At 30.7% G+C, this 16209-nt stretch overlaps 1 long non-coding RNA gene across 1 annotated transcript; it reads right to left on the bottom strand.

Moving 5' to 3' along the window:
• Positions 1 to 451: 451 nt before the first annotated feature.
• On the bottom strand, positions 452 to 15959 carry LOC134704873 (uncharacterized). Its single transcript, XR_010105424.1, has 4 exons — positions 15832 to 15959; positions 14769 to 14888; positions 2928 to 3060; positions 452 to 620 (listed from the first exon to the last, which is right to left on the bottom strand). It is a non-coding gene; the product is annotated as an uncharacterized LOC134704873 (long non-coding RNA).
• Positions 15960 to 16209: the final 250 nt, after the last annotated feature.

Raw genomic sequence — 16209 nt, 5'->3', positions numbered from 1 at the left:
ATGGAAAAGGAAGTTAAGGTCAGTGAAACCTAACTATGTCATACTATGTTCGTATCAAATAAAAAAACCAGTAGTCAAGTCAGCTAATTGTTGTCTTGGTTCTGATTTGTTCTATTATCTATTGTTTGATGTTTATATAGTCAAAATAGCTGTCTGTTTTGTATATTTTTTCTTGAGGTCGGAATGGATTGTTTACAATTTAGGTTTTTGGTCTTCGGTAAATGTTTATCTTATTAACAGTCATGCCACATCTATACTCATGAAAGAAATCATACATTGGTCTTCAAAAAGGAATTTGTATATAGCCCGTTGTGAAGAATGTATTGACAAATATATTTTGTTTAAATAATGGCATTTCCATAATAAATTGTAACTTTTGATCGGGATTCTATCGAAATCAAAATCATATTACCATATTTCTACACAAGCTATTACATTGATAACAAACAGGTTTATGTCTTTTGAGATTATTGCGTAATTAGTTTTGATAACCGAAGTTTTGTTGTTAAAACATATGACAATTAAATTAGCTGCAACTAAAGCCAACATTCGTAGTAAACATCTTATAAAAAGAGAAAACAATGAATCTTTGCTCTTTATTCAACTGCCATCATCATAATCTGCAAATAAAAAAAAAATATGACATATACTCCTTTGTATGGTACTGTTTATTCTAAAACTTTATCGAAACTCACGTTTAATACATAAATCATATAAAATGTTTCAATTCAAATAAACAATAACAACTATTCGGGTTGTTATGTATAGTTATTAACCTCTGTTATGTTAGAATCCGTGTTCAGTAAACACATATCAATAGAGAAAACTGAGCTAAATTTCTTAAAAATGTGGAAAATAATTCGAAATAATTAAGAAAGTAAAATATCTAAACCAAAACAAAAACAGGGAAAACAATGGCCATTGATCTACACAAGAATATTTGTTTAATTTCCGATATTGTGATACTCATGTATTATACACGGACTTTTGGGGAAAAAACCAGAAACAACAATATAAAAAGGGACACTATTGTTTTTTTTCTTTTTCATTTAGCCATCGATTTGTTGTCTTTTGAATACAAATTAATGGTTGTTTTGTTGTGAAGGTTTAATGCTGTACGTTTGTTACGATATATGTTCATAACACTATTCAAGCATGTTTCCTGTCAATAGACGTAGTTAATACGACATAATATGTCCCTCTCTCAGTACGTCAACAACGTTATCAATGAACAAACCAATAATCAGTATTCTATTTATTTGATAATTTGAAGTACAAAAAACGTGAGTGAACTGTAATAGCACTTCCTTAATAGACGAAATATGAAATAAAACCGGAAAAGTATAATAGAAAACTAGTATCCTTGTCATTCAAAACAATATTCTGTAATGACTTCTCACTATTCTTTAGATAGATGTTCAATATTTCAAAAGTAATTTGCCTTTCAAAATAAAATAACAGATAATTTGTCAAAACATAAACACGTGCGACATAAAATTCGCATTTGTCTCGGTAAATTTTCAATTGTCTGCACTGTTATCCGTTCTGATGAAAAGGTTGAATGTTCCGAGACAAGCAATAACCTGCTGATTAAGATCGGATTAACGTTAATTCAAGTTTAAGCTTACAATCCATTGATCATACACACATCATGTTAACTATACTATCTATTGTAAATACCATTTCCAATAGCTATTGCTTACAGCGCGTTACAGTATTATAAAACTAAGATCCTAATATAAATTATTTTCAAAGAAGAATTGGGTAAGATATTGTATTGTGATTGTACAATGACAAATGATAGTCCGTTTTAAGATCACATATGAAGCGGTGGAAAGCATAGATGGCTGCAAGAGAACCCAAAATGATTTTATGTTATTACGTCCATAATGAAAGAAAACAATAACATAAATCCTGCTGATCAAAACTGACCATGAACATTACAATAGAATGTCAGTTCTATAAGCCACGTGATAACGTTTATTAAAATATGAGGATTTTGCCTGCCAAAAGTATCAAATATTTTATATTATTTCTAATTGATTATTTATACACCAGAATTGTAATACTATGATCATATGAAAACTCTGAAGAGTTCTTTTATTAGAGAGCCAATTACTGAACAAAAGAACATTTTAAGAACCCGATAATCAGAGAAGCAATAATAATGACCAAAAAGAAAATGATAAGAGATAAAAACTATAAGGCGATAATTTGACCAATGGAAAACTCAAGGTGCCCTTTAACCACAGAGGAGATATCAAAATCAAAACCAAACTCAACAGATCGCGAAACAGAGAAGCAATTCCATGAAAGAAAATCAGGAAGACAATTACATTGTCGAAAAGACATCTGAAAGAGTAAATTTATCATAGAAACAATACCATGTGCATTTGAAGGTAATGAGAGCTCTTTATCATTACACGCACAGCAATATACAAAAGGATATATCATTCCCAGAGGCAATAGAAATATTTATTTTGTCTTCAAATCAGAAACGAATTTCATATTATCTGTTAAAGACATAAAAAACAAAATCAAAGAGACAATACCACACCCAAAGGAATATCGAAATGTCCTTTTCTCCATCCAAAACTATACCAAAAGAAATCGTTCATCAGAAAGGCAATACAATGACCACACGAATATCCCAAAAACACAGTCATGCGCGAGACAGCATCTAGCTTAAAATGATATTATAACTTTTGATTTAATTTGAAAACAATTTTCATGAAAAACTATCATTATCAAACTATGTACTAATACAAGGCAATGGTTATATTTTGCTTGCGGACACATAATATGCTTTCCCTATTTGCCATACCATTTTGTTGTCATCAACATAATTTTTTTTCTTATGCCTCAAATATAAATGTACAATCAGGGTCCTTACTAACAATTCAATATATTTTAGAAGGAAATATTACCTCATCGACCTGCAGAAAACAAATCTGGAAGATTATATAACGTATCTACAGTACCAGCATTCCGTTTATCCAAAAACATTCCATTGTCTGGTAAAGCCATTGCTAACCGCATAATATGAGCCAAGGCAACCATCTGCAAAAATAACATATTTGTTTTTAAATAACGTAGTCATAGAAAGCAATAACAGTCAAATATGTTCGGTTAGTAAAATCAAGAACAAAAATGCTAATTCAACCCTGAATATTTTGGATTAAAGAGCACAGTCACGTGTCACCAAATTTTTGTCATCGGTGTCATTATATTTAATTCGTTTCCCTCGGTTTTAGTTTGATACCCCGATTTAGTTTTTTGTCCATGGATTTATGAGTTTTGGACCTCGGTATACTACTGTTGCCTTTATTTATTCATAAAACGAAATTTCAATTTGCTAATTGAGGTATAAAAAAAGATATTAGTATCTGTACCTATCTAATATGACATTTAACATTAAACTTTGGTCATGGAAAATATATAACGTCGATTTCTGAACTGAAACACTAGAAATATTCATCGGCAATCCTGAACTGAACATCACTAACATTGTTTTAAATGAATCAATAGCTGTAACACATATCAGAGACAAGGTTGCACATAAACTAGAGATGACTGTTCCGGCTAATCGTCTGACATTAAGTTCATTATGCACCCATCATCAATATATGAAAGTATATAACAATATCGATACCGTTGATAAATTGCTGGTAGATTTAGCAGGTGATTACAAGTAATCTTTATAATCGAATACTATTAAATATAAAGAGAAATGGGTTCTGATGATTCACGTTTTACTTATATAATAATTCATATTTCCAATTCCTTGTTCTTTACTTTATATCAATGATTTTCGAGAAATAAAGAATGTAAGGAAAGATTTTTTTCTTTGCTGATAAGGTCTTCTGCTCTGTATGAATCTCGCATTTTATTTCAATGCAAATCATAACTTTTTAATTTGACCTATAAGAAGTCAATAGAATAACCAATTTGTCAAAAGAAAAAAATAGGAATCCCTGTAATAATCTCATCATCTGCAGTCTTTCCCCAAGTCTATGGTGAATGGTTAGATTGCCTCAACCGATTCGTTCAATTTTATACAAAGTGTTTATATCTATTAAATAAATCATTGGAAAACACGTTTTGAAATTGCAAAATCTCCCAAATTATTGGTATGACTGGTATACACCACTTTTATGGAATATGCGTATCATTTATTTTTATAAATCATCTTTTTGTTCCAATAATTTAACGGAAATTGATATTAATATAATTAAGATATGCTACATTGTTTCTTGGTGTAATGTATTATTTATCACCCTATATCTTTGAAATTCATATGGCAAGTTTTTTTTTTAATGAAATTAAACATTTACGTGTTATATGATATCAAGAATTAGTTTTGTATGTTTAACTTATCTGGCAGTTTATTTTTTCATTTGTGTTTTTTTTTATCATTATTCTTTAACAATATCATTATCAAAATTCCATTTCACGATATTTGCCGGACGATTTGAAAGCCGAACAGATTTATCAACTTTTATACTCTAAACATAGAACATGGATAAGGTTGAGGCAAGGCATCACTTATCCATCAATTAAAAAAAACGAAATGTAAAATTAGGTTTTCTGAAGATAAATTGTACGCCTTGTATATCTAACACCAAGTTATTTAATAGTATTAAATAAAAGATAATTAAATGAAATTGTCTCTTGTGTATTTTCTACTTGACAGCGACAAAACTAAGAATTAGGCAAAATGACAGAAGAAAGTTCCAAGACAGAAGAGTTACCAGTAGTGCACTCTTAAGCAATAATTAGTGTAATCGCCATCCTTTTTTTTTAAATGAAAGGATAGATGCTCTGTGGTAATCAATTTATATACTTTTTTAAATTTTTTGGTGGAATGTTCGAAATAATTCAAAGGCATTTACATTGATCTAGTTGTTGTAATAGAGAGAAGGGAAATTTTAAAGGGATATTCACACTCGTATGTTGAAGACAATGCAGTTCAAAAGATCGTTTTGTTTAATACAATGCATGCTTCTTTGTGGATGCTGATTTTGGTTATAGGTACTTAGGTTGTTCGCACACTAACACATACCTTTAAAATGTTATTATCATATCTTAATGTTTGTTATCAAATAGTCCGTTTCTATGTTCATTGGTGTTTGTTTTTGATGTAGTTCATTGTTTCTGTTGTTTCGTTGTTTTCCTCTTATAGCTGACATGTTTCCGTCGGTTTTAGTTTTTATTCCGAATTAGTTTTTACTTAATCTATTTATGAATATAAACAGAGGTATACTGCTATTGACTTTATGTATTCGCAGTTACTAAATTTGAAAAAAGTGTTCTGTTAGCACTGTGCAATCACAAAAAATATTACGTAATTAATGAGAATACTTCCATAATTTTGGTAAATAATAGAGAAATGAACTACAATAGTAACATATGATTGTACAGGATTTACCCTGTAGTAAGTGTTGTTGAAGTATACGAGGGCCTTCAGTTGAATTGAAAATATAGCATTCCCTTATCAAACAGTTTATATAATGTGATTTGCGATTAGAAAGTAAAATCACAAAAATACTGAACTCCAAGAAAAATTCATAACAAAAAGTCTCTTATCAAATAACAAAATCAAAATCTCAAACACATCAAACGAATGGATAACAACTGTCATATTCCTGATTCGGAACAGACATTTTATTATGTAGAAATAGGGGATGGAACCTGGTTTTATACCTAGCTAAACCTATCACAGGTATGACAGTCACATTAAAAATATATGTAAAAAATATTGCTTGTGAACATTTATGATTTGCCATAGAGGATAAGAGTGTTTAGTATAGTAGGCCGGTGACCAAAGTCGGATTTATAAAATTTTAATCGTCAAAAATGGTACACGGCTATATCATATATCATTGGATTCGAAAATATGTGTACTTTGAGATTCTTCTGGTCGTCAAATGAAAATATGGTGCAGTTTTTCAGAAATCTTGATCAAAGGTCATATGTCGTTTTCAAGGAAAAACAAAATTGAATATCTAACTCCAATTTGAATACCCTTTTTACAGTAGAATGATTGAAAACTTAAATCTATTTTCTTCCTTATTCAATTTTTCATCCAAAAAGTGGAAATCCATCATTTTATGATATTTCCGAACACGCGTATCCGACTGTACAAAAAGGGGGGTAGTTTTCAGTTTTACATGATGTATTTTTTTCAAATAATAAGAACAACGTCTGTCAAAACTTAACAAAATTTATAGAAAATCATGAAAAAATATGAATTTATTCATATAACCATCTAGTATACATCAATGAAAGTGAAAACTTAAGTTTTTGCCATATACGTTGAACTCGGTTCATGCAAAACAGACAACACAAATTATTTCAAAACATACTTATAGCTGAGTTTTGACAATGTCATGACGATTTCTATGAAATAAATTTGTACCAATAGGAAAATAAATCATTTTAAGATAAACTTACAACTTTTAAAAGGTATATTTTATGAAAGAATAGCCTTTTATTCGTTTGAAAATGAAGAACGTTTCGGTCATTCAATCCCAAACTAAGTGACGCGAGATCATATTTTTTGTATGCGGGATATATTGACATTGCACTTAATATACCTAACTTTAATCAGTAATTCAGACCTCAAATGACTTTTGTAATGTGGGGACGTTATTACGAATTTCTGACCATTGGCTGGAATACGTATGCTCGCAAGTGGAAGTTTTAGCAAATCTCGAATGCCAGTATTGGTCCGTAGTGTTTAAAGAACACGACAAATTTCTTAAGCCACGATTCATATAATGATATTGCGAATATCAATGTTAAACTTCGAACATTTGACGTGTTGTGACTTGCAATAGAGTGGTGGTCAAATGTTTGTGTACCACATATATCGAGCTTTTATCCATCACCATTGGACCTCATCGTCATTGCTAAATGCACTTTGGCCATGTCAATCTATTTTATTGGGGACATTAAACAACTGAAACATCATTGCACCTCTAGGAAAAATGTCAAAAGAACCATGTATTGAAAGGAACGTCTTGTCCTGCTGCTTGAAACTCAAAATATCTCTAAACAAAAGCCAAGAAAAAAAACCCATCTGTGATCCGCATCGACAGTATACACTAGCCATGATCACATGACTGTAGTTTGTGCAATGTTTCCGATTGTCGTGGTCGTTATGCCCTACATTCTGGTCTGTATAAGTGATTTGATATCTGAACTAGGGATAGCATTTATATCACACTGCTGATGGTAAAAAAACTATCTTCTTTGAATGATCTTGTAATTTAGAATACAACAGTTTGACTCCCAGTAAAGGTTCATAGTGGCTATATGACAAATAAGCATTAAACAGCCTTTACTTAAATGTTCTGTTTTAAAGAATGAAATTCCTCGTTTTGGTTGTAGTTTTCTTTACAATAGATGCAAGCATATGAAAGAGAGACAAAAGATACCAAAGGGACATTAAAAGTCATAAGTCGAAATAAGCTTACAACGTCGTGGCCAAAAAATGAAAAACAAACCACAGACAAACAAAAGTACACACAGCACAACCTTTGATAGCCGTGACATTGGTTTCTTGACTTGAGCCGGCTGCCATTTTGTCTGTATGTTTCAAAGAAACACAGGCAACAGTACGTAAGTTACCGATGGGTATCTTTAAAACAAAGCTAGGGGAGTTCCAGGAAAAACAAAAAAAATAGTTCTTTTTGGTTGTGTCAACAAGATGTTACCCGTGTCATGCGAATCAAAAGTTCTTTATTATTAAGTATACATGACACCAAAATTAAATTTCAACGTTCGACACTCAGGTGTTACAATTGAAACAGAATCTTCTAAACTTTCCGGGGGCACACGAGATAATCTTGTTTTCAGTATTTTTCGTGTTAATCTTTGGTGGTCTTTGTAGAGTTTTGCAGAATTTTGTTTGTCGTTTACGTCGTTCTCCTAATTTTACCATGCCGTTTTGATATTATCGTCGACTAATATGTTTGAATAATTATCCCTTAAAATTCTGCGGCCTGTTTTAAGTAGTCAGGGGTACACCCCTGTCCAAGAAGACTGTATTGACTCACTGACAAGCACCAGCATAGGGTGTTATTTGAGATATGTGCACATTATACGATGACGCAGAGGAGTGTAGTGCATTGAGACCTAGCTGGGGAATTGACATTTGGAAAGTTAAAATCGTCCTCCAAAGTTTGTCATAGATTTTTGTTTGTAGTCGTCAATCCGTCTCAATAACAAATAAAAAGGCCAAGATATGAAGCGAACATTCTAATTTCTGTAGTATCCTTTATCACAAGCTAACTGGAAAAAGTAAGTACTGACTGACTAAAATGTAGGTAAAAAGAGAAATAAAATCAACGGTACCAATTTTGTTGCACCAGATGCGCATTTCGACAATACATGTCTCTTCAGTGATGCTCGTGGCCAAAATATTTGAAATCCAAACCATATATAAAAGATGAGGAGCTATAATCCAAAAGGTCCAAAAAGTATAGCCAAATTCGTGAAAGGAATCAGAGCTTTGCATGAGGGAGATACATTCCTTAATTTCTAATAATTTCTAATATTTTGTAACAGCAAATTTTAATAACACAAAAAATCCGTATTTTCATGCCAGTACCGAAGTACTGGCTACTGGGCTGGTGATACCCTCGGGGACTAATAGTCCACCAGCAGAGGCATCGACCCAGTGGTAGTAATAAAATCAACGGTACCAATTTTGTTGCACCAGATGCGCATTTCGACAATACATGTCTCTTCAGTGATGCTCGTGGCCAAAATATTTGAAATCCAAACCATATATAAAAGAGAAAGGTAGTCTTCGATATATCTGAATTTTGAAATCATGGAATTTAGCAAAAAGGTTTACTTTAGGTCTTTGAAAGGTTCTGCATTTCAAATTGCAGTGAGAAATGTAGATATCATTATGTCATGTAGACTTATACATGATTCGTATCCATTTTTATTACAAACAATTTTCATGCGAATAGAATGAACCCGGTGATAGATCTATGAATCAAAGTCACAATTATATGCGCTCTTGTGTATATTTTATCATTACGCCAATCAACTGTGTCAAAATAAATCAATTTACTGTACGTTTGTAAAAATAAATCAATTATTCTACTTCTGCATTTAATAGATTAACACTATTTAAGGCATTAAAATGAATGTTTGCTTCTTTGAAATGATAACGCAAAGTTTCAACGGAATTTCTAGTCTTGTTATCTTTTTTGGGATTTGGTCGGATCCCTATTTCTTTAATAAATCATTGAAAAACTTATTTCGCCTTTTACATAAATAAAATCAAAATAACACAACCTTAAAAAAGAATTACGGACACCAAAATAATTCAACGAAACAATAAAACATCAACAAAAACAAGTAATATCAAGTCCAAATATTACAGGAAAACTATGTCCCAGCCCAATCATGGACGGGACACAACTATCCGGAATATTTTTAAGTAAATGATTAATGAGAAGAGATTTTTTAAATTAAAAAAAATATCGTTTTAAACAATATGACCTCATAAAACATTTGTACATGAAAAGAAAAATTGTAGTTTTATTACATTATAGTAGATACGATATAATCCATTCATCAGCGCTTTGTTGTATGATGTTGGAATCGGGTAAAACACAAAATTTCCCCGTTAACAGTAGTATTTCCCTTCATAATTTGTCATCAAAAGGCTTTGAGGATTACAATTTTTGCTTTATGCATAGAACATTATGATTCACGTTTAAATAAAACTAAAAAGAAAGATATGCGATGGCAGCTTTTGAATAAAAAGCCAAACTGCATGCCACTTATGATCTGCATTTGATGTCAACTTTGCTGACTAAAAGCTGAAATAAAAAAAACTGCACTATACGACTTTTTGACGACCAATCTTAAATTCAAGTAAAATCATTTTTTTATGACTGTGCAAACTTTTAGCCGTGTACCATGAAGTGAAATTAAACTCCTTTAATAATCGACTTTTTCCTCTTCTGTCACTGCACTATAGTTTCTGTGTTGGCAAAAATATGTAGCAAATATGTTTTTTTTTATCATATTATTTGTTTAATTCCTATTTGTAACAAAGACCTTATAGTTTTTACCTTTTCGTTAAAAGTATAAAATTTATTTCATGTTTTAGCAATAACCGAATAATCCTTGACATAATCCACTTAAGGCTTTGTTCTCAGTGTATGGATTTAGGTTCACGATGATACCACATTTTGGAGGGGTGATTTCTTTGAATGTATTGACTAGGTTTTATTACAGTTAAAAGTGGAGGTCATAATTAATATTTTACAGACAAGCAAGTATGTTTCATAGAAATTGAGGGCTCGGGTTTATATAGGATGCAATTTGAATGACAATTGTCTATTATAAGGCATTAACAAGTTATATATAGATATAGGATGATGTGGTATGAGTGCCAATGAAACAACTCTCCATTCAAGTTACAATTTAAAAAAAGTAAACTATTATAGGTCAAGGTACGGCCTTCAACACAGAGCCTTGACTCACACATTACAGCAAGCAATAAAGGGCCCCAAAATTACGAGTGTTAAATCATTCAAACGGGTAAAACAACGGTTTAATTTATATAAAAAACATTAGAAGGAAACACTATAAAATATCTATTGGAAGTACTTAACTCAGTAACAAAACCAAAGTGACACAAATAAACACCCAATGATAGAATAAATTTGATCTGTGATACAATGTAAATAAATAAATACATCAATAAAAAAAGAGATGAAGTCAAAGTATAAAGCTGCTATGAAATATTAAACAATTTTAGAAAAACATCAAATCCAAAAAAATAAATAAAAAAATCGTCATATAATATACAGATAAATAAAATAATTTTGTTGTTAAGTATACTTCTTGTTATGTCTATATAATCTTCCGTTTTGGAATACCTAAAATTTCTTGTATGTATATAAAACTATTCTAAAACTTGATGTATGTAGGGTGAATATATATATAATTGGTGATCGATAAAACTTGGTGCCTTTCATAGTTTGATTAATGAAATACTAATAAGCTAATATGTGGAGTGAATATAAACAATACAAAGTAAAATCACAAAAATACTGAATTCAGAGGAAAAATCAAAACGGGAAGTCCTTAATCAAGCACATCAAACGAATGGACAACAACATTCTTTGTAAACTATACATTTGGTGCTCTATAAAACGTCATAGTTTGAATAATGAAATACTAATGAGATAACCATAAAACTACGTTTCAAGCTATAACTGCCTAAATCGCGTATGATTTTATTTTTCAAATTTACCAGTATTTAGCTGCATTTATAGATGTGCCGTAGATTCTAGTATAGTAAAAATATTTGAAACCCTACAATTAGGGTTACGCAGATTATCTCGCCATTTCAAGCCCCTTTAACGTACAAACACAAGTTACATGACCATTACTGACAACACTATATATAAATGACCAATTTTCCGACTCTGAGTTACCATACATTAAGATATCATTGTCGGAAGTTCTCGTCTAATTCTCGCTAAAACAGCAATCTATTTGTCTTTTTGTAAGATTTGTTAGATACACCAAGTCACTCGAAGATATCAATTCAGATGGACAGATATACCTCAATAATATCACAATAATCCGTTTCTCATGATGGACAGAAATACCTCAATTATATCACAATAATCCGTTTCTCATGATGGACAGAAATACCTCAATTATATCACAATAATCCGTTTCTCATGATAAATTATCTCTAGCAAAGACTGTATAAAAATCACTAAACTCGATTAATGAGAATGATCATTATCCTGGGAAATTTAAAACCATTAAAACAAAGTTGTATTATATCACATTCGAATTAAACCAAAATCTGACATGATATGGATGCTATTTGAAATTTGTTTGTATAAATGCGTTAATATTGTACTCTATATAAAACATGCTTACTAAACATGGATAGTAACATATAAACATCCAAAATATATCAATCTATATTGATGACATTATTGTTCATTCAAACAGCTTCATGGTCACACACAACTTTGACAAAAAAAAAAACACAAAACAACCCACCAAAAAACAAAACAGAAACTCATAGGTCCTTATTTTGTCATGTCGATGTGATTGGATTAAATCTTAAATAGTTTCCTCCGAAATAGAGTTCTTATTTGTGACTTGTTATATCGAAATAAACCGTTAGATGTATTTTTGAAAGGGATTCATTCTCTTTTCAAGAGCTGGTTCATATTTATCAATACATGATACTGGTGCAGAAAGGAAGACCATCACTTTTTTTCCGTTTGAAATCGTGTCTTGCGATTAGCATCGGGCGTTCAAATTTTTTAAAAACATATGTCTTGTGCTATTTACATTGGTTTTTTTATATATACGAAACGCTTCAATTAGAACATAATTTTCAACCTTACATGTTAAGATAGCTCATTATTGGAACGGCAGCGTTTATTTTAATAATATATATTGAGTGATATTGAGGACTTTGTTCATTGACTTTGATTTTCAAAGAAGTTTAGTTTCAGTTTCAGATTGAAGGTGGTTTTCATAAAAAAATGTATGCTACAATTGCATACATTGTACTTTGCTAGCTAATACCGGAAATTAAACTGAAAAGATGATTTGTTGTATTGACGGGATGATGGTTCTATCATAGGTTAGACAGTGTTCAAAACTGTTTTTTGAGTGTCTGACTTTGAAATACCATACTCCGAAAAGAATTAAAAACAGAAAGTTCCTAATCAGACAATAAATCAAAAGCCCAAACACATTTAACGAATTATCATATTCCTGACTTGGAATTTTTCTTTCTTTTTCAAAATCACAAAAAAATATCAAAAAGGTGAAAGCAGTTACCTAGATATGTTTTTTTTCAAATTATATGTATATATTTTATTTATATATTTGATAGAATTCGTAAATTTTAAGAACTATATCTTCATTTAATACAGTTACTGGCAATTTGAAAGATGCAAAACTTTGTGCTTTTCAAAATCTAAGACCTTTTATTCTACAATTGTGTAAATTCGCATGCTTTGACATTTGCCGGGTGTTACCTTTCCACGTCAGTTTTAATCTAGCGTCGTACTACAGTACATGATATATAAGGCATGGAGATGTTATATTTACAGATCACCTAAATTATCTATAGTAATGGATCCTACAAATTAATGTAAGATACAGTCACAGAAAATAATTATATTTATAAGTACGTCTGAGCCAGTGACATCTGTACAACAGATTTATCCATCGGATCACTTGCAGTGATGGTGATACCTGGCTGTGTATATTATGTATATACAACTCGTCTAAACGTCAACCCAACAATGTTAGATCTGTAAATTTGCTTTCGCATTTTTTTGTTCTTCCCTCGCCGGGATTCGAACCCATTTTACTGAGATTAACTATTAGTATGAATAGTAAACATAGATAGAGGAACCAATTTAACTTTAGTTTAAATAATATATACATAACAATAGTCAACAATTTTTCCCACGTGGGCGCTTGGTCGTTACTCGTAACGATACATGTACACAATAAATTAATTATATAAATGCATAAAAAGTGTACGGTTTTGTACTCTTTTTATGCGTTTACATATAGAGAGAGGGATAGTTTGAGAAAACTTCCACCTTCTTACAATAATTTTTCTAAAAGGTATTGTTCTACATTATATTTCACACATTAACTGATCTATCTTTTAATTTATTCAAAAGTTTGAATTAATTCTGCAGTCAGCCAATTATTGTACATATGACAGATACACACATTAAGTTTTGGTATAATATATTTACTGGTACAAGTAAAGTCTCCTGTTATGCTTCCGTGTTGAGAAAAGAGGTTTTGTAAATATTTCGTTTTGCGTTCATTTCGAGATTCTCTTTCGCAGTTCGCGTTTCAACTATGTCGATTTCTTTGAATAATCAGAGACAATTATTTAGATTTAAACAACTGAAGGTTCAAGTGTGAGGTATAAATGGTGAGATAAAAATAATATATTTATTAACTAAAAACATCATCGAAAAATATTCACTATATGTACATTCCTAAGCGATTATTACATCTAACCTTTTAAATATTAATCAACAAGAGCAAACATTGTATTATAACAAAATCAACGCATTGCGAGGAACTACCGATGATGTACTATACGAAGAAATTCTAAGGTTTTTCTACCTAAGGCATAGATTACCTTAGGTGTATTTGGCAAAACTTTTAGGAATTTTGGTCCGTACTGCTCTTCAACTTCGTACTTTATTTTGCCCTTTTAACTATTTGGATTCGAGCGTCACTTGTGAATCTTTTGTAGACGAAACGCGCGTCTGGTGTATATACAAAATTTAGTCCTGCTATCTATGATGAGTTTATATATGTACTGTACCATGGTAAAGTACATCAGTTATTTTATGACGCAAAATAAACTGACATTAAACTCTACAAATGTTATCGAAAAATAATTAAATGTTAGTTCAATATATTATAATATACATACGTAATGATATAAGATATAAAAATAGAGTTATCACACACATATATAAAAATGAAACATTTATGGAATTTCTTTACTTTTTATTTTTTAGAAAAGCTGGATGATGATATTAAAATAGAATAAATAACCAAAAGATGACCGACATACATCGACATCAGTTGATATATACTAGTACGTATAACTAGAGAAATGATATTTGAAACAAACTAATCATATGATATTAGCATGGTTTTAGACCAGGCGTAGGTATTAAGACTATTATATCGTTATATTCATTTACCTTTCTGTCTTCCTGATCCAAAACATCTTGATATGATCTCAGCGGAGAAGACATAATTACATCTAGGCATATGAATATTACTATTATGAAACACAGTAAACACTTAGACCAAAACATAGCCTGAAAAAAACCCACAAACATTTAACTCAAATTGAATCATACACATTTAAATATAGAAATTTCGAACCAACTAATCGCTTTTATATTAAAATTGTTTTCAAGACTTTTGATTTTTTTAGAATGTTACTATAGTATAACTCTTCAACTGTTGTTAAACACCCTTGACATCTACATATCCTGCTGTGAGACTTACTGGCACCCATATATCTTCAATAACGGTTAATTCAGAAATTCGGACGTATGAAATTTATAAAGTGCTGTTTTCATTTTCACTTGCGAACCCATCTATAATTAAAAAAAATACTGCAATCAACTAAAACATGATTTGAGCCATCATTTGACTGTACCAAGTTAGGAATATGATAATTGTTATCCATTCGTTTGGTCTGTTTGAGCTCTCGACTTTGCAATATGTTTATAGACTTTCTTTTGATGTTTCCTCAGAGTGTGGTATTTTTGTTATTTTAATTTTCGCCACTATCAAGTAGTGCATTTTAAAAAAAACACTAAGTGAATGTGTTGCAAGGAGTTTTGATAGTTCTTAATATATCTTCATATAACAATGCTTGTTAAAGAATCTCAACAGGATAATCGCGGTAGGTTGAACGGATGGCATAGTACTTGCAATCAAATGTAACAAGTCGGGTAGTAAAAGTAGTATTGGTGCATATATCGTGTCTAGATGTAAAATTATTGTTTTCTGTATTTAAAAAGTGCGGTTAAAGAATATTTATGAAAAATCCATAGGAATAGTTGTTTCTTTCTGTATTCGTCAGTCGTATTTTATTTGATGTAAACACCACTATTATTCTACCAAAGGTTGTTAAACAAGTACAAATACTTAAATGCATTTTATTAATCGGGTACAAGAAACTAAAATGTGTTTACTTGTGTGTTCTTCTCAGTTTCTTATAATATAAGTACAAAAAAATGTTTGACTTACCAGTATGAAAGAAGTGGTTGGAGGATCCGATTGTGAAATAATCTGAAATTAGAGAAAGCGTTGTTTCAGCCTCAACATATTATCAAGTATATATATTTCACACACATTAGTCTAATATACTTACAGTTACTGTCAATCACATGTTTTTTCTATCTAACCTATCATCTCATACACTTAGTGATTAACACATCCTTTTACGTAAACTGTTGATCAACGCAAGTTATGAAATAAGTGATAGAATTTCTGCATGAATCTATTTCTATTGTAAATAACAACAAGATAATTATCTTACAACAGTTTTTAATAATTTACAAAAAAACCAACCATATTTACCGTCCTTTAACTTATGAAAGAAGCACCAATGTCGTTTCCTACTAT

The sequence above is a fragment of the Mytilus trossulus genome, chromosome 2 (genome assembly GCF_036588685.1).
Source record: "Mytilus trossulus isolate FHL-02 chromosome 2, PNRI_Mtr1.1.1.hap1, whole genome shotgun sequence".
NCBI classification, from domain to species: Eukaryota; Metazoa; Mollusca; class Bivalvia; order Mytilida; family Mytilidae; genus Mytilus; species Mytilus trossulus.
The sequence above is the reverse complement of the archived record's forward strand: the minus strand, read 5'-3'. Positions and strand labels throughout refer to the sequence as shown.